This window comes from Polypterus senegalus, chromosome 4, assembly GCF_016835505.1.
Source record: "Polypterus senegalus isolate Bchr_013 chromosome 4, ASM1683550v1, whole genome shotgun sequence".
NCBI lineage: Eukaryota > Metazoa > Chordata > Cladistia > Polypteriformes > Polypteridae > Polypterus > Polypterus senegalus.
In genome coordinates, this window is record NC_053157.1 from 67,582,712 (window position 1) to 67,602,400 (window position 19,689).

The window sequence follows — 19,689 nt, forward strand, 5'->3', positions numbered from 1 at the left end:
TATTTTTATTTTTGTTTTGGATTAACCATGTCCAAAAGTGTTCTAAGTGTTCTGTGAGAATGATGCAGTAAGATGCATGTGCAATGTTGACACCTTTATGCTATGTGTAGTGATTGAGGACAGGCTGAAATTCACTGTAGTTTAATCACAAATGCTACCATATTGGCATACATTTATTTTACTTGTGCATTCCGCACAATAGATTTGTAAAATATGCTAACAGATGATGGAATTTGCCAGCTGGCACATCCAGTTGTTGTTGTATTGTAGTAATGAAAAATAATAGAATGAAATTAAGCATATTACTTTTCAAAATGAAATATAACTTTGTATTAAAAGTAGTCACATTGAGGAAAGAAATCATGTTTCTAAGCAGAGAATACAGATGCATCAAAATGCATTGAGAAGTGTTTTATAACTGCTTTGAATTGTGTGTTGTCTCATGATTGCCATACTGCACACTGTGATGCAAGCATAATTAGGTTGTGACATTTAGTTAGTGAGAGCTTATTGCAACAAATGTGATGGACAATAACAGGGCAAAAATTATGAAAACGTGGATAAGTCTGTGGTGAGGTTCAAATGTATTGTCATCAGCACAACTAAGGTAGACCCATGCAACACTGCAGAAAGTACAGATTCAGGCAAAAATGATACATGCAAAGTGGCAGCCTACCAAACTGCTCATTACTGCAACAAGGCTTGAACACTGGGGAGAAAGAACGTGGTAGGATAGATTACATGCACATCATGCGTATGTAGGCTATTAACGTCCTCCTGTGAACTACGTACCCTCAATAAATGTAAAAAGTTGGCACCTGTGGCCACAATAGATCTTTAAAAGTCAATATGGACATAGGCTTTCGGCCACCATTCTGTCTGTCTATGCAGCTTGTTTTCTTCATTTGACTGAATGTGTTTAGTTATAAATAATATGTTATTTAAGTTGTTCGCTTGGTTCAAGTTCCTATTCATTTTACTCTACATTTGTTTGTGTACATAATAAATATTCTTTACGTTAATTTATTTGAATCCGTATTGTTGAACAGTACAATTGGTTGTATTTTTTTTTTAAATCTTCATTTTTTTTTCTTCAATGTGAAAGATTAAAGACTCCTATTGTATGTCAGAGTGTATGAGATACTGCGTTCTAGAGAAGCTAAAAGGTCCTGAAAGTTTCCATTCATATATAATGAATATTGAATGGAATGCCAGAAAACGTTATTTTTAATTAAAGGAATAAATAAATGTAATACAAACTGCTATTTTAAATTACATTATGCATAACTATGAAGCTTGATGTTGCAATAGTTAATCCAGCTGCCTCACATCTCAACAGGTCTGGGTTCAGTTCTTAGACTTGTGATATTGTGTGCAAAATGTGTATGTCCATCCAAATTATCCATCTAAATTGACCCTTAACAGTGAGTAGTGGCATGTCCAAATATTTTTGTGACTGCTCCTGTTTCCTCCCACATCCCTAATATAAGTTATGGACAACAAGGGGTAAACTCTCCCCTAAAACGTTTACCATCACAGCCACAATGCACAAGCATAATTTAATAGCGCAATTAGGCAATACTTTGTCTTTCCTTCGTCTTCTCTCAGTTGCTGCATCCTCCATGCCTCCTCACAAGCTTTCTCCACTTCCTTCTGACTCTGGATCCTGATGTAAGGCAAGCAGCTCCTTTTATTTAAGCCACCCCAGAAGTGCTTTCGCTCTTCCACTTACATGGTCTGCAAGCACTTCCAGGTAAGGTGGAAATTCCACAACATAGAGACTCCCTGATCCTGCACCTCCCCCATATGTGGGAATATGAGCCTGGGCTAGCTGCCATCTAGTGTCCTGAGGGATGTAAAGCTTTGTATAAGTTGTCTTCTCCTTTCATCCTTAAGGCGTCCCAGTCAGGTAAGGATGCCGGCCATCCTTCACAATGTATATGAAGTTACGTTATTATTATGAATTTTTCCTCTGTGAGACACAGAGTAGGTATTTGTGACTTTTCATGGACTGGATGATTTTCACACATAGGTCACAGCCTTGTACCCAATGCTTCCCCAACATAAGGTCTAGCCTCCTTTAATATGATAAAAATGAACATTTTGAATTTGTATTAATAATCAGCTTATTACATAAAATAGAGACTATAAACCAATAAGTTATTGCCGACGAATAAATGATTATCCATGGAATCAGAGACTCGGCAATCTGATGTTTTGTTGCACACGAAAGACCTTTAAATCTTAGAAAAATTCTGGTTTGTAATGTGTAGTTATTTAGAAAATGACAATCAATTCAGGAATGAATATCCAGTTGACTTATTTTTCTTAATTAATGCCGTGATCTATCAGCAGCAAAATGTAAATAATGAAGGATTGATGAGACTTCTAAGAAACATGTTTCTTGTACTGTACCACAAGGGTACTGTATGCATGTTCAACAAGTCAATTAAACAAATTGTTTCATTTTATGGTTTTTACAGAATGGGTACTAGAGCAAAATGAGATATTTCTGCTTACTGTATCTTCAAAGAATTTGTAAGATAATGTCCCAGTGGCAGTTAATTTTACTGTATGTGTTGTTTCCTATGTTTTTAAATTTCTGCCTTTAAATGTATCCAGTTATGCCTTACCGTTTCTGATCAAATCATATCAAAATCCACAACAAACTAGCAAAGTACACATTTAAAGAAATTAAGTGTGATTAAAAAGAAGTATTTAAGACTATATATGGAACAGTGTTGTAGCAGTTGGCTACCCTGTCCCTTTGGTACAGAGTCCTGGGTTTGAATCCTGACCACTGTCTGTGTAGAGTTTGCACATTTTCCCTGTGTCTATGTGTTTTTTCTATTCACATTCTAGATATGAGCACCCTGGTGACTCTAAATTGACCCATAACAGTGAGTAGTGGCATGTACAGTATGTGAGTATGTCTTGCAATGGACTGGAGCCTTCTCCAGGGTTGGTTCCTCCTTTTACCCAGTGCTGCCAGAATGTGTTACTGCTCCTTCAGTCTGAATTGGAATACAAGGATTAGATAACAGATGTACGTTGTAAGAAGAATGAGTCAGAGACATCATAAAGATTTGGGGCAGCCACCAGTATAATTGAATCAGCTGCAAAAGTTGGTTTTAAATAGCACGATGTGCTTAGTTCAGAGTCCAGAACAGAACTGCCTGTACTAAGGCAAGATGGCAGTTTTAAAGGCCTGGAAGGGAAATGACGTAATCTGTGCAGGAACTGGGAGTGGTGTTGTCGTGCCCGGAAGTGACGTCATCCTTGGGGCCAGCAACAGGTGGGATTTCCCGGAAAAGGTCTGCAAGGGACTGAGAGAGATAGTCAGTACACTCCGCGACCCCCTGGCCTGGCGTAGAATTACTAGTGTTTAGGCCCTTCAGCTGATTCCCATGCACACGTGTGTGACAACGTATAAGAACAGAAGACTTCTCTTACAATTCTATATTATCTAGGAAACCTATTTGTAAGAATTTTAAATGAAGAAAGACTAAGGAAATTAAGTTATTTGAAAGTTAATTACAGTATGCTTAAGTCCCATTACAATAAAATGCAGGTCCATAAAATTATGAAAATAGTATACTCTTCCTACAGGGAGATGCTGGGAGAGAACTGAGATATACTGAAAAGATTATATTTTACAGCTGCCTTGGAATTACCTAGCAAACACCAAATATTTTCCCCCTTGTAAATTTATTTAGTGATTGTATCTGCATCCGGTGCTGCACCAGGAATCCCTGCTGGTTTTAATATGGCAACAAAATACAGAGGGACAAAGGTTAAGGGTTGGGGACCAGAATGTAATCCAAGTTGAATGACAGGCTTATGTTCTGTTTAAGGACAAGTGATCATCATGGTCCATTATTGTGGTTGTGTTTAAGTTGCTCCTGAGGATACAATACTGCTCCATATGAACACATACTTCTGGTTTGCGTTGCTCTTTTATAGCAGGCTGGGAAGAAGGGAGGGGACTTTTGAAGATGGAGTGTAAATGACATCAGAGGTCTTCAATGGTTTCTTCCTTCTGTCTAAAGCCATACAGGAAAAAGTCATTAGTAAATGTGTCACTCCCTTCTTGGTTAACCATATATTTACCTGCGTGGAGCCCTCAAAATGCTCCTTTACCACACATGTGTGATTCTATATTTTTGGATTGCTCATTTGTATTTTTTTAATTTGGGCTGAAGTTCCAACTATTATTACACCTCCTTACTGATATTATTTGAAAAGTTAAAATATTAATAACGTAATTGATAAAATAACAATCATTTATTCATATCAATATCAATAATGTATTGATAAAATCAATTTTCTAACTGCAGCAAGCTACCACTTTATCCAACTAATTACGAAAGGTATAGGCATTGTGCTTCCAAGGACTAAGACTTGCTTGGATTTTAAATATTATTCTCCTTTAATCCTTTTGGTATGTCTTTAATATGTACTTGGCTGATGGCATTCAGTTTCTTTTCTGGACATAAATGTATTGTGATCCCTGTCCTGTGTGGTGAGTTACAGATCATTGTTTATTACAGTCTCTGCTTGGTGATACCCTACCTTAAATGTAGCCTTCGATAGAATTAATATTGTTTTAGGTTTCTATCTGCATGAAACAGTTACACTCTTGAATATCTGAGAGTTAAGCTTAAAAGAAAGTTAGCAGCACAGGGTTTTTGCTGTTGGAGTTCCCTTTTTTTTTTAGCACATTTGTTGCCTACAGAAATAAAGGGGGGGGGGGTGTGACACTGCATCTTAAAAACAAAAGACTTTCAAAATTTCTATTTATTAAATATCAGTTCTAATTGACTAATTGAAGCTAAGTAAATGAAATTTAATGAAAGGTTCTGTCAAGCTAGTTATTTTTGGAGCAATTTTTTTAAATAGTTTCAGGGTAGCTTGGATTAGTACCTAAATATTTTGGAAATCTGGAAAGTTGGTAACCTTTTCACACTAGAATTCCAATTTAACTCATCTTATGTTAACCCAAGGCCAAATTGTTAAGGAAATAGCTTTATTTGAGAAGATTAAATCTTTGTTTGTTGCGAGCATGCATTATGTTTAGATCTTTTTAAAACAATAAGCCAATAAATGGCAACAAGAAATGCATTCAATTTCTTATCCTGTTTACAATTATTATTTTTAAACAGATTAATGGGAGTTCATTGGTTTAAAAAACAGAACATCTTATATGTTACAAACTGGTAATACTGTACTTGAATGCATAGCAGCCTGAGCTTAAAAACAGAGCTTGTGTCCCCTTCTCTCTCTCTCAAAGGTCTGGTCCTTATTTAGAGTTTTATGTGAAACTCACATTATATTGAGATTACAATTACATTTTGCTGTCAGGCAGAAAATTTTAGTAAGATTTATCGCACACTAATACACAAAAGGAAGGATGAGAATGAGTATTGGCAAGACCGGTGAGAGAGACTGAAAATGACTAAATGTCACTGAACATAAAGGATTCTTTCCTTCATCAATTGCCACTTAATTCAACTTTAAGCTATATCAGGCCAATATTCATCCCAAAAGCTATAAATGCATTAAATACCTTAAGTATGTAGTGACATGTCTCATGGTCCAATTTTTTCAGCACTGATAGTGCAAGAAAAGTAAAAGAATTTATACCGTAACTTCTATCTGCATAAGGTGGAATTGCAGTGGGGTGCATGAAAAATAAAATCTTCAGCATTGGTTTTTAGGTGACCTCCTGTGCTCATTTGGAATTTGATACCCCACCACTCTCTTTCAAATGAAAAGCACTTTAGCCTCCTTTACAGGAATATTTAATGGACCTAGGAATATAAGGAAAGTTTTAATAGAATAAGTTGGTCATCCCAGTACTGCTTCTCAAATCTTATCTATAAAGCCCAGACTTAGAAGACTGCATTAAATTGTTTAAAATGAATGGCTCAGGAGATGAAGTAAAGGTCTTTTTTAGGCAGAGAAAAACCTGTCATCAAAAAAACTGGCAAAAGGAGCTGAACTGAACAATGAAAAAAGTTTAATCATCCCAAAATTGAAGACTCTCAAGAGTTATCACACAACTTTATGATGCACTTGTGTACCATTCCATCGATTTTTCTGTGGGTTTCTTTAAATTCCTCTTAACCAACCACTTACAATGACATACAGAGTATTACTTTGTTAACCCCAGCCCAAAAGATAAAATAACATTGCAAAAAGTAACATAAAGGACACATGATATTGTAATTCAATAAACAAACAAGATAAAATATATAAATAAGCACAGAATCAGGCACCTATTGTTTCTAGGACAAAAGCAAAACAAAGTAACAAACACACACTGTGAATGAAAATTACACTTTTCTAAAAAAAAAAAAGAGCTTGTACTCTTTTTAGATAACACCATGGTGTTATTGTTTACTTATCAAAAGAAAGAAAAAGCAAAAGTAGGATTAGATAGAGATGAGAATAAGTGCCAACACATCGCAACCTAACTTTACTCTCTTTCACACACATACACACCACCTGTACAGTTTGGTGGTAATTTGTAAAGTTTTTCTGTGTATGTTTGATTTATATAATCTTTATTTATTTCTTTTAAGAATTGTGGAAACATTAAAGTCCATAATATATAAAACAAATTCCCTCATGTTTTTGGATGGTGAATGGTGCATTTTTTTCTTGAATATATAAGGAGTGGAAAGGAATGAAAACTAAGTATTTTAATCACTAATTAAAGAAACAAAACAACTCTATAAAAAAGATAATGATGATGGCCTGCCTAGCATCCATACTAACCCATTATGGACCCTCTGCCCTAACACAAGGACATACAACACTTTCAGTCGTCATAGCCTATTATAACACATACAGCTATCATAATGTAGCAAAGCTGGTGAAAGTCTGATGCCATCTGATGATTTATGATGACAGCTAAAGCACATTTTCCATATGGCTATGCCTATATCACAAGTCCCACCATGCTGGGATTAGGGAATGTGCTGCATTGTATTGTTCTTCGGCTAATGGCTGAGGGTTAGTTACAGTCAGTCAGTCATTATCCAACCCACTAAATCCTAACACAGGGTCACGGTAGTCCACTGGAGCCAATCCCAGCCAGCACAGGGCGCAAGACAGGAACAAATCCTGGGCAGGGCGCCAGCCCACTGTAGGGCACACACACAAACACATACACACCAAGCACAATTTAGGATCACCAATGCACCTAACCTGCATGTCTTTGGACTGTGGGAGGAAACCCACACAGACAAGGGGAGAACATGCAAACTCCACACAGGGAGGACCTGGGAAGTGAACCCAGGTCTCCTTATTGTGAGGCAGCAGCACTACCACTGCGCCACCGTGCTGCCCATGGGTTAGTTACAGGTATTACTTAATATTGCCCAGTAGCTGACCTCAGCTTAGAAACTTTGTCCATGAAATCTTCCACACTTTGGCTATATAATGCTAAAAGAACAGTTTGTGTCAATGCTGTTGAAGTACAGATGGTGTTTATGATGGATGGTGATGGAGACAAGGCCCTCCCTGGTTAAGATTTGCTGCATCAGCAGCCATACTGCCACCTTCACTGGGATCTAGATTTGATGCTTCATCAGGAGATTTCAGATGATCAAGGCCTTAATCTGATTCCTCAACCTCAATATGTGGCAGACTGTACCGAGAACTTTACATTGCTTTAGATTTTGAAGGTCTTTTAATATTTTTTTCTCTATCTTTGAATTTTTTCTCTCCCTTTTGTTTCCTCTTTATCTTTTCAGTATTCTTTAGGCATTTGCACCTACAGTAAATTACTAAAATACAAGATATCTCAAATATTAAAAAAGAAGAAACAGACACCACTGTCACCAGAGTACACTCTTAGGTGCTCACTTCATGCAACAGACAAAAGCAACACTTTTCTTCAAATCCTACATCTGAAGTATGTCTGTGTAGAGTTTCCTCCGTGCCCTCCTTGTACTCTGGTTTTAATCTGACATCCTCAAAGATATGTGGATTGGAAACTTTAAATAGACCCAGTATGAGTAAGCCCCTGATACAGGCTAGTATCCATGGCTGGGTCTCACCTTGTTCCTAGGTTGATAATATTTGATAATGTTACATTACAAAAAAAGTGCTGTACACCCCTTATGTCTTTTAGAGCTGTGTTGTAGCAATGCTTTGTTGTCATATGCGCTACTCAAAGGTGTAGGAAGATGGATACTGAAGGTGCCTGCTGATGGGGAGTGTGTACTAGAGAATGAGTTGCAGTTTGTGTGCTCTCGAGACATTTTGCATAGGAAAAGTGATTGTTTCTCAACATATTTTGATTTTGCATAAAGTTCATGCTACATTCTCTGCAAAAAACTTGAAGGATGAACATAAGTCAACCTTTAGATTATAGGATTAGACTGTATCTAATCACTGTGGGAGCAGTCAGGAAGATGAACAGTAATACTTCCACAAAGATAGGAAACAGGCTGCCAAAACTGCACCATTAACTTAGACAGCCATTATTATTTTGTATACTCCATGTTAATCAACACTAGCCATTTTATCAATAGTTAACCTCCCATTCACTTAGGACACATGCTATTTGTACAGCAAAGTGTCAGCATAGTTTTAACAGAAACTAATCAAGGGCAACTCTCAACTTAAATATTCTTTCCTTGCCACATGCTGGCCTTCTTTTAATGTACAGATTTCTAGTGCCTCTCTCAGGCAATAGATAATCATTTCTCTTGTGTGATTTTTACAAACATTTGCCACTAACCACCACTCATAACTGATTAAGTTTAATGTCGGTCTCATATGCAGCTTTACCATAAGTTGGCTTTAATAGTAAACTGTGAATATTGTCTCACAGCACTTACTCTGCATTTTTAAAATTTCAGGAAAGTGTGAAATTTTTCTTACAGCACTATGATCCAGCGATTTCATCATGACTTTAAATCTCTCATCCTTGTCTATTTACGTTGGACCAATGCCTTTCAATAAGCACATTGTTATTGAAGATGCAGTATCCATATGCTGTATTGTTTAAAAAAGATTGCTATTTGATGTCAGGGTTTTAGGATGATCTTTTACCTGAACCTCCCATTCCAATATATTCATTTCAATTGAGCATATGCTTTATCGTGGTTATTATCCCTTGCAGTCTGTTTACAGGAAATTATTTTCTGCTCATGGTTAGATTTTCTACTGCTTATACAGTGGAAAAAATGTTTCTGATTCAAACTAGTTATTTTTCATCATGAAATGAACACTCCTATGTCTTTTTTTCATTTCTGTACTCTTCTATACATTATAAAATGGCTAGGTGGCATAGTGATGAAGTGTATATCATTACTGCCTTACAAGTACAGGAAATCTTGTTTGAATCTTTCCAATCACTGTCTGTGTGACGTTTGAATGTTCAGCATGTTTATGTGGGTTTCCCTGATACTCATCTACTATCTTCTTATGCCTACCTAAGCAACAGTTTATAATATAACACACCTTTTCAAGTTCAAATTTATCTGAATTGACCCACTAGCCTTTGTGCATCTGATAATTAAGCAAAATAATGTAATTGCTGAACATCACTGAAACTGGCTTCAGTTTAAAGTGTCAAAGCACTTATTAGGTTTAGGGGGGAACCAAAGGGACATGCTTTTATGGTAAGATGCTGGTAAGTTGTTTTTTGTTCTGACTGTGGGTTCTACGTCATTTACCATTGTGCTGTGATCATGAATCTGGGTGAAGTGCTGTAATTATTAACAATGTGACAGGGCAGTAGGGATCCTTGTAGATCGTGTAACTGAGTTAAGGTTTTACTTCATTGAATTTGCCCTGCATGCTCCTATTTACAATCTTACCCCATGCTCCCCACACATACCTGTCATGCCTGCAGCCACATAGTTATGTTCTAAGTATGCCCAGGATGGGTAAAAATTGAACATGGAGTTAATTAAAATTAAACGTCTAAAGCTGAAAGAAGGAGAACTGATCATGTTCGTGAAACAGTTTGCCGGTGGACATGAAACTGGTACTTACCAACATGTCTTTATATTGCAGCTAAATTCGCCAACTGGCATTTTACATCGGCAGCTGGATTACACATTCATTTTTAATGACTTTATAAAATAAAGTAGTTCGTGTTTACAAAAGGATTTTGCAAATTAAATGGGAAAAATCTACCCAGTCTGCTAACCCCCACCTATACAATTATCTGAGCATGTATATCTGGCTAGGCTAGCCAGTGATCCTGCACCGAGGAGGGACTTACCATTGTTTCAAAGCAGCTGCTTTGGTTAGGCTAACTGGCAGAAAGAAGACATTATCGTGGGCACCGTGTGGAGAGACCGCTAATGGCTGTAAAGAGTTAGTATACTGACGCGTCTCGCTGGTCGTCTGCAGAGAGGGGCTGAACGGCGCAGCTCGGCTCGGCGCGGTACTCAAAAGCTCACAACACGGAACGCAAAAGCAGCCCGACTCGACACTGCGGCGCCTTGTACTCTTCTACTGAGTGCCGACCCGCAGACGTGCCAGCGTTTCAAGGCGACAGACTGGAGCCAGAGGGAGTAAGAGAGAGAGAGAGAGTGGGGGAAAGAAGGAGAGATTAACAAAAAACGCGAGATCAATCCAGAAAATTCACTGAGGTGAGGAGAAAAAAAGGCTCGAGAAAAGGAGAGCTGGTGCGGTTGAGAGACTGGGCGCTTCACCTGTTTCGCAAACGCAAAGTTTCTTCACTGTCTTTTTGCAAAATGTTATATCTACGATGTTATATTTTGAAATGTAAATGCTGTAATGCAGAAAAGGAAAGAGATTAGCCCGGAAAAGCACACCGTAATAAATGTAATTTGTCACCCGTCATACACATAGCTTGGTGCTATATATTTTACAGTTTTAATTTTATTAAATTAATTATTTATGCAAAGGTGTGGAAGTATGCTGCATAACATTTAGGTGGTAGTTATGCGCAATAAGTTTCACAATGACAAAAACATAACGCGAGCAATCGTTCATTGAAAGTCTAAGAATGACCACCGTAATGACCGGGACTTCATATCGAGTTGTTTTTATTCACGAAGATTTAGATATACACTGAGCAGTGATCGTACTTTGTACAGTGTTGTCATTTGTTTGATTATTGTCCCTACTAGGCTGTTGAAATGCGTGCGTTGAATATGAAAAGGTAGAAAGGTGAGGTTGGTACAATCGGGACTTTAAGGGGTAAAACTGTGGTGCTTGTCAGTGTTCACACACATCAGTATATGTACAGTATGTAGATCTATCTATCTATCTATCTACAGTAGATAGCACTATGTCAACATATTTTGACACCTGATTTTTTTTTAATTAATAATCAAGATAGTAAATGTTTATTTCCTTGTGAAAGCACTATATAATATTAGAATAAGCACAAATAAACCTTGACACAATAAAAATCGGCAAGAATGCCGTGTACTTTTACAAGTATGGTGGTCTGAATTTTTTTGTGGCCTCACTTAGAATTCAGAACTGAAGCAATTCACTTTTGTACACTTTTCTATAATGTTTTCCAAGTTTGTTAGCAGAATGGCAAGCCAAATTAACATTTAGAGATATCTCAAAATGAATTTCAGATATCTTAAAATGAAATTTACTTTTTAAGATGTCTGAAACTCACTTTGAGATATCTTAAAATAATTTCCTTCACAGTTTAAGATATCTGCAATACATTTTGAGATATAATTTAAAAGCATTTCAAGATATCTCAAATACATTTTCAAATATCTCAAAATAATTGTCTAATTCAAATGTCTCAAATGAATTTTCAGGTATCTTAAATGCATTTCAAGATATCTCAAAATCATTTCCTGTAAAACTGCCAATTATTTCAATGGGACTTCTTGTTTATTATTTTAAAATGTATTTGAGATACCTTGAAATGAGCAGGAAGTGATGTTGAGATATGTGGAAATATATTTCAGATATATTAAATTGTTTTTTAGATATCTGAAAATGCTATTGAGATATTTTGAAATAATTGTGTCCTTTTAAAGATATCTTAAAATGCATTTTAGATATCTTGAAATACAATTTGAGATATCTTGAAATACATTGTTAGATATCTGAAATGGAGCAGAGACCCATTTTAAGATATCATGAAATTAATTTTAGAAATCTAAAAATTTATTTTAGATATCTCAAACAGCAGTGAATTTTAAGTTATCTTAAATGCTTTTTCAGATATCTTAATTATATTTCTAGCTATCCTAAAATAACTTCCCACTCATTTTAAGATATCTCAAATTAATTTTGAGATATCTGAAATGCATTTCCAGATATCTCAGCATAACTTCCAGGACATTTTAAGATATCTCAAATACATTTCGAGATATCTTAAAATAACGTCCTGTGCATTTCAAAATATCTTAAATACATTTTGAGATATCTTACAATAGACAGGAAGTCCCATTGAAAGAATTAGAAATCTTACAGGAAGTGATTTTGAGATATCTTGAAATGCACAGGAACCTATTTTGAGATATCACGAATTGCATTTAAGATATCTAAAGTCCTTTTTAGATATCTTAAAATAGATGCATTTTTAGATATCTGTAATTCAATTTGAGATATCTAAAATGCATTTCCAGATATCTTAAAATTCATTTTGAGATATCTCTAAATGTTAATTTGGCTTGCCATATTAGCAGATTTACTATTACACTTCTTTTGATTCTGGGTGATTTTTGGTTTTGTTTCTGTTCAAGATGTCCTGCGCAGCTTCAGTTACTTTGAAGGTTGTGGCTCAGAGGTGTCCAAACTATTAGTGTTCTTCCTGCAGACTTTCACTCCAATTAGGACTTAATTGTCTTTACAATGTGTTTGAGGTCATTATGTTGAAGTTATCGCCTATAAAGCATTTTCTCAAAGATGCAGTATAATGAATCACAATCTTTGTTTTTCAGCAGTCATTAGACTTTAGGTTTTGACCAGATATCCTACACTGTTGGCTGACTTGTACCCACAAACACAATGGTGCCACTACCATGCTTCACAAAAGGTTGTAGGCAAGCATTGAGGTACCTCTTGCCAACTTTTTTTACTGCTGTACTAATGACTTTTTGAAGTAAAAAATTCAAATTTGCACTCATCCCTTCATTAGGCTTTCCGCTACTGGTTGTCACTTCATGCTTTACGGTCATTAACAGTCTCTTTTTTTTGTTGCCTTTTTTCAAGAATGGTTTGCTTTAACACAACACTCCTTCTGAAATATTTGAATGCATTTGTGCATGGTGAAAGCATGTAATTTGGTCCCAGATGCTGACCTTCTGAAAAAAGGTAGACATAGTTGTAGACATAGAAATAGTACTCATTTAATGACCTCTTGGGCACAGCCATCAGCAGTGTGTCTGTCTGCGGAGAGAGTGTCAACCTTGTCGAGAGGTTTACAGTACTTACCTTGGCAGTGACATTCATGTCTCTGGTGACACTTCCTATGAATTCAGTAGATGGATTGGAAGAGCATGGGGGGTCATGAGGTTCGCTGGAAAGGGGTGTGTGGCGCTCCAGATATCTATGCAAAAGGACGAAGATCCAAGTCTTTAGAGTCCTTGTGCTTCCTGTCTTGCTATATGGTTGCGAGACATGGACGCTATCCAGTGACCTGAGAGTATCCTTTGATACTGTATCTCTCTGGAAAATCCTTGGGTACCATTGGTTTGACTTTGTGTCTAATGAGCGGTTGCTCATGGAGTCCCGAATGAGGCACATTACCTGCATTGTGAGGGAGCGTTAGTTATAGCACTAAGGACTTGTGGCGCATTTCTGCACGAGGTTGATCCAGCTCATAAGATCCTCATTGTTGGGGACCTGAGTGGCTGGACCAGGCCAAGGGATCGCCCATGTAACACCTGGCTGCGGCAGATAGAGTGTCATTTCCAGAGAGTGGACCGCATCTGTATGTGGGGGTTGCTAACCAGGATCCCGAGGTGTTTCATCATATAGTGGGTGCAACAATGTGCTGTACCAGTGTATGCTCCCAAACTTGACTTGACTTGATAGTACTGTTAAGTGTGGAGTTGTAAAAGGTATGTGTATTTTTACATTTTATTAGTAATTCTAAGGTAGTTAATATAAATATGTCTGTTTTGTGTTAAAGAAAAAGTATAGAAGTATGTTGCAAAGCATTTAGGTGGTGAAGTAATTATGCGCAATATTCAAAATTTTATTTTGTTAAATCCGGCATAAGTTTCAACTAAACCTATGAAAAGCACACCTGAATGCCATTGTGAGAAACTGGTGAAAGCAAAGGTTTGAAAGTAACATGTTGTAAGGATAGGAGAAAAGTTTTCTTATACTCTAGAGTGCGGGCAACAGAGCCTGGACTGTATATGCCTGACCACTTACTAATATTAAGAAGAAGATATGAAGTGCTGCCGTAAGACCACAGCACTTCCCAGGCAAAAGGTAGTAGCAAAGGGTGCCTAGCTATGACAATTGTTATCAGTTTAATGGTGAGATTAGGAAAGACTGTGCAGTGTGAGTAGGGTGCCGCACACAACCAGTAACATAATCCTCACGTAGGTTAGAAGTAAGAATGCTTTGATCAGGTTTTTTAGGGTAGATATCGATCACCGATTTCACATTACAAGAACTGGCCAATTCCAATACGGATTTGTTTTCTTTGTCCTTTAATTTTTTTTTTTACACTATACATTATGCATAACCAGCCATGTAGAAGCCTTATGTTCTATAATAAAGTGTTATTTTTTTAATTAAACTGTAGATCACAGGTTTGACTGTTCATTTTTTACTAACAAAATTAAATTCTGCAGGTTCATAATTACATGTCACAAGCTAACCTTGCTTAAGAAGTTTAGATATAAAATCTATTCTTTTGGCTCTTAAGCTAACAGATTGATTATTGTTTACTAAGCAGCAAGGGCAAATTCTTTCTTATTTGTTTTTTTTTTAGTTAAAAATGTGAGCTGCTGTACTAAACAAAAGCTCGCTAACTGTCCAGACATGGAGTGCTTGTTTTAATTGCAAGTCAAAATGAAAACGTCTGTAGTATACAGTTGTGCAAGTACTTTAGTAGTATGTATGGTATAGTATTTTTATTGATTTACTTTGACAGCTTTTATTTATTTGTAGAGATATTTATTTCAAAATGAAGTTTATTCCCAAATAGATTATTTGCATTATTTAAATGTTAATCTTTATGCTGCAGAAGATTAAACAACAAAAAATTACAAAGCATTTATTTACTTATTTACTTGCATATTTCTATTTGGTTATTTGTATTCTTAAGCTTTCTTAACTCACTTAAGGAATCCTAGTAAAATTATATAACTGAAGGCTTGTCTGTGTAAGGGAATCGATAGGATCTCAAAGTCAAAGCTCATCATCAAGTTACCAAAGAAGGTTAATGATTCCTTGCAAGATGTTCTAAATGTAATAGGAGCTTTGCACTGCAGAAATGCTGGGAAGTAGAATGTTAAAGAAACCGCATATCCTTTAACTTCCCTCTGGGGGTTTTATGGAAGAGAAACATGAACAAATGGAAATTATATCCTCTTCATCTTTTAAATAAATAAATAAAAAAAAAAAACAATTATTTTTTATCTAGTCCTTGAGGTGGAGATATTTAACAATGGGATCTTCATAAAGATTTTATCAGTTAATTGATGTTAGATTGGTTAGCTATATACAAATTGTTAACTACATTTTCAGAGATGAAAACCAAGTCACTACAGTGCTGAATGTCTCATTCTGATGACAAACACATATTCTACAGAAAGATATGTACAATGCAGAAATACTATATCATATCACATTTCTCACATTGTAAACCAAAACTTCTAAATAGGAGCTGATGCTTATAGTTTACAGGTTTGTTTAATTCAATGAATGAGTGACAACAGCAACTAGTACAATAGTAGAACTAAAGTTTTATATCTTTAGAAGTTACCCTTGATAAGATTTTAAATGATACCATGTAAAAATGACATACTTATTTTTATTATGCATTGTTCACAAAATGAATGTCATTGCCAAGAACATAATGAAACAAACAAAATAAAAAGCAATGTGTACATTAGTGTTAATATGTACAGTATTAGCATATTATACAGAACTCAGTTCAGTTTTCTTACAAAACACACTTTCATTAGACAATAATCCAGAATGCTACAACTTAATTGCATTTTACTTCACTTCAGTTCACTTTTCTTTTATTCTACTTGTCCTGGTGAAAATTGTAGTGGCAACATACTGAATCGGGATAGACCAAGCCAAACTATTCATAGCTGCTTCTTCCAACTCCTCCTGGGGAATTCCCAGATATTCCCTGGCCACGTTTCCTGGATGTGTCCCTGGGTATTTCCTTGTGGGCCCTTCCTAATATGTTTTCTAAGGATGTACTGTTAGCATCTTAACTATTTATATAAACTACCTCAACTGGCTTCTCATGATCTGTAGCAACAATGATTTCAGTCTGAAATCGTGTCCTGTAGTTAAGCTCCACACTCAATCATAAAGAGTCGGTGAGCCCAACAACCCAATGCAAGGATGAGGATGTAGACTGATCTATGAATTGAATGCTTAATTTGAGGAGTTATCTCCCTCTTTACTAACACAGTCTGGCACTACATCCACTACACTGCTGCTGTAGCATCAAGAGATTTTGGAAGGTAATGGTATATACTGTATATCATGGTATAGACCTAAAAATGTCTAAAATGAAGTCTTTCTGACTTACTTTGTATTAAAACGATTACTTAAGTTTTTTTAAAACTTGAGATCAAACAAGAGTTATTTTAATCATATATGAACAGTCACGTGGCAGCATGCTGGTACAGTGGTAGCACTGCTGCTTCACAGTATGGTGACCCGGGTTCACGTCGCAGTTCCTCCCTGTGTGGAGCTTGCATATTTTCCCTGTGTCTGCATGGGTTTCCTTCCACTGTCCAAAGACAGGCATATTAGGTGGATTGGTGATACTAAACTGGCCCTAGTGTGTGTTCACCCTGCTACAGGTTTATTCCTGCCTTGCACCTTAAGCTAGATGAGATAGACTCTAGTCAAAACTGCGACATGACTTAAACAGCCATGTAAACAAATCAAACTGAGCAATTAAACAAATTAACCTGAAAATGAATTTACCAAATTATATTTACCCTTTTAGAATGAAATCAGTCTGGCAGAATTGGGAAAATCTCTCACATAAAAATTCCACACTTTGTCACCTCACATGTAATGTTTTCACACAACTTGGAGTGCACCCTTTCAAGTAAGCGAACCAGCCACCATGGCACAACGTTTCAGGCTTTGCTTCAAGCACTGACATGCGTACCCCTGATGAGCCCCAAATAGGGTGAAACACATGTCGTGTATTCTTTGTATTATTTGACAGGTACTCTATAACAGCATTACCTGGTGGGTGACCACTCAAATAATCAGATTGCAGTTCACACCTATGGAGATTTTATATATACTAGCCGAAGCCCGCCATAGCATACGTCAGTGTAAGAATAGGAACGAAAAACGGTGAGAAAGGAATTCAGTGTAACAAAGGCTTAGGAAACCACCGTCGCAGTATAACGAAAATAGCAAGGAGCGAAACCAATGCCAATGGTCGAGAGAGTACCTTCCTGTAGCAGGCTACGGAAAACATAGACATATATAGATAGACGCGGCATTCACTGCGTTGCCCAGTCGACACGATAAGTTAGCGCGTCCGCCCTATTGCGAGTGGAAAAGTGCCATTTAAACTAATACAGGTAGATGTGGAAACCGGGTTTTCTGATTAAAAAAACAATAATGTTTTAAACAGTATCGTTTACATACAACAGATTTTGGCAAATCCTTTGCATGCAATTATTTATATCCATTTATACACTAAATGCGTGCATATCCCATGGTCTTAGAGTTGGTGGGCGGGGCTCTCTGTCTTGCTTGCCCTTAGTTAGAGTTGGTGAGCGGGGCTCTGTGAGTTGGCGATCGTGGCTCTCTGTCTTGTGTGCGGTGTAAAGTCAACGTGGCTCAGAGGTGCATATGGACTTTTGCACAGACGAAAGTGACTGAGGCTGTCTTTGGTGAGTTGTTGCGTGCCTCGAGCGACGCTAGATTTCGGGAGGATGGTTACAGTTGGCATAGTGGCTCTATCGTGCGTATCCCATAACACGGTAGGAGGGTTAGAGTTGGCGGACGGGGCTCTGTCGAGTTTATCCCATGGTCTTAGAGTTGGCGGTCGGGGCTCTGTCTTGCTTGCGCTCACTGTCTTGCGTGCCCTCAGTGTCTTGCTTGCGCTCAGTGTCTTTCGTGCCCTTAGTGAATTATATATATAGATATGTGTGTGTGTGGGTGCGTGTGTATGTATGTGTGCTGTGACCACCAGGGTCACCTGTAAGCTCCAAAATGCACACAAAGCAATACAACACACATTGATGTAAAAAAAAAAAAGATATGTGTTCATAAAAAGCACCTCTCCAGAATCCTTTCTCCAGTAATTAGCCACAATAAATCAAAATGTTAATCAGTTCTTCCCCCTATTCTCCTCCAGTTGATTGTTGGCTTCCTCCCCCCACCCACTCTGACTCAACTGAAGTGAGGCAGTGGTGCCATCACTTCTGGGAAGCACTTCCAGGCTCTAGAAAAAGTAGGGAGGTCCTCCCTCTAAAGCTACCCAGGGTCCCCAACAGGGATGTACTTCTGGACTCCAACTCCCAAGCATCCCTGCAGGTGTTCTGACTGGGTTACCACCCAGGACCACTACCACCTAGTGTATGAGGGACCAAACGATTCTCGACTTCTGCTGGTCTATCTGTTATATCATTCTGGCCGGGCACCAACTGTCCCACTGGCCAGTTTGCTTATGTCATTGTTCTGGCCTCCCATTTGGTTAATGAATTCATTAATGAATGAATGAATTATGTACCGGCCAGGACACATCTATTTCCTTGACATTTCTATTGAAATAGGTAGCCACACCGGTTTAATTACAAGTGTTTATCGCAAGATATATTATGCAGAAAAAATACTACACTTTTCTAGCAACCACCTTTCATCACATAAACAGAGTTATGTTAGGGCTTTGTTGAAAAGGATTAACACCCATTGGACACAAAAAAGAGTGAAAAATTTACATACAACAGGATCAGATGCAGCGGGCATATGGGTGTTTAAACCAAATAGCTGGTGTGCAGCAGGCGGCATGGTACAGAACATTAAAACAAAGTTACTTACGATTCGATTATTGCAGAGTTAAGTTTGGTTTTTGCTATTCATTGTTATATTTAAAGGAGAAATATAAATGTTATGTTTGTTCATGACTAGGTTACGACTGTTACGAGTTTATACATATATCTGAAAGGATAAAACGGCCAGATGCCAATTACTACACTGTTAAACTTGTTATTTGACCGCAGCATGATCATTTAATAAAGAATACTGAAGATTACATGCTTGCTGGTCTTTGTTCCCTTTGTGACGGTGCAAAGAAAACCATCTTGATACATCTGTGTGTTTAATCAACATGCTGTTGCGAATGGAGCAGCCTAAGTCGGCATCCTAAATGGGGGTCCTGAGTCAAGTGAGTATCCTACTTCACATTTTATGGTCCTTCGAGCCAGATGGCTTAGATTGAGAATGCACGCCCTCAACATCTTTTTAAGGGATTTTGAAATTCAGTACTACAGTCGAGGCACAATACCTTCTGTAACCAGCACAGCGCCATAAGCA

At 37.2% G+C, this 19,689-nt stretch overlaps 1 protein-coding gene across 4 annotated transcripts in view; it reads left to right on the forward strand.

Annotated features, from left to right (window-relative positions):
* Nucleotides 1-19,689, forward strand: part of arhgap24 (Rho GTPase activating protein 24) — a 545,551-nt gene that overhangs the window by 419,216 nt on the left and 106,646 nt on the right. Inside the window, exon 1 of one of the 4 annotated variants that reach the window (XM_039750804.1) lies at nucleotides 10,527-10,619. The exons of the other annotated variants lie outside the window; for them this stretch is intronic. The gene's annotated coding sequence lies outside the window, so the exon portion shown is untranslated. Of the gene's footprint in view, nucleotides 1-10,526; nucleotides 10,620-19,689 lie in introns of those variants that run through there. 4 annotated transcript variants of the gene reach the window in all.